The sequence below is a fragment of the Chiloscyllium punctatum genome, unplaced genomic scaffold (genome assembly GCF_047496795.1).
Source record: "Chiloscyllium punctatum isolate Juve2018m unplaced genomic scaffold, sChiPun1.3 scaffold_628, whole genome shotgun sequence".
Lineage (NCBI taxonomy): Eukaryota > Metazoa > Chordata > Chondrichthyes > Orectolobiformes > Hemiscylliidae > Chiloscyllium > Chiloscyllium punctatum.
The window spans coordinates 52,501-53,226 of NW_027310362.1; positions in this window are offsets into that span (position 1 = coordinate 52,501).

The window sequence follows — 726 nt, forward strand, 5'->3', positions numbered from 1 at the left end:
GGGTGTTTCTGAATTTGGACCCTTTTTGAGTTGCATGGCCGGATGGGTGTGGTTTTGAAGGGTGTGTCTGTCTGGAGTGGCACCGGCGTTGGTGTGAGGCTGAGGGTGGGCGTTCGGTTCCTGGTTAGGGATAGGGAAAGGGTGAGACTTAGCTTTAGTGCTCGTGCCCCCGATTTTGGTAATGTTTGACGTCAATTTTCCAAGGAGGCGAATGCAAGGCTTCAGAGGGACTTTGAGTGTTCGGGGGCGGGGTAGCTCAGCCGGATTTGCCCCGGCGGTTCTGCGGACGGTGTTGACTTCGAGGGCGGACCGGCCCCCGTGTTCAGTCCGAATATCGTGCATTGTTAACGGCGGGAAGTGTTCCAAAAGGGAATGGGATTGAATGTGACTGCTGAAGCCGACTTTGAGACCTGTAACGCGGGTAGCTCAGCCGGATTTGACCCGGCGGTTCTGGCGACGGTCTCGCCTTCGAGGGGGGAGCGCCCCGCGTGTTCAGGCCGAATTTTGTGCATTTCCATCGGCGGGAAGAGGTCCAAACGGGAATGGGATTGAATGTGACTGCTGAAGCCGACATTGAGACCTCTAACGCGGGTAGCTCGGCAGGATTTGACCCGGCGGTTCTGCCGAAGGTCTCACCTTCGAGGGGGGAGCGTCCCGCGTGTTCAGGCCGAATATCGTGCATTGTTAACGGCGGGAAGTGTTCCAAAAGGGAATGGGATTGAATGT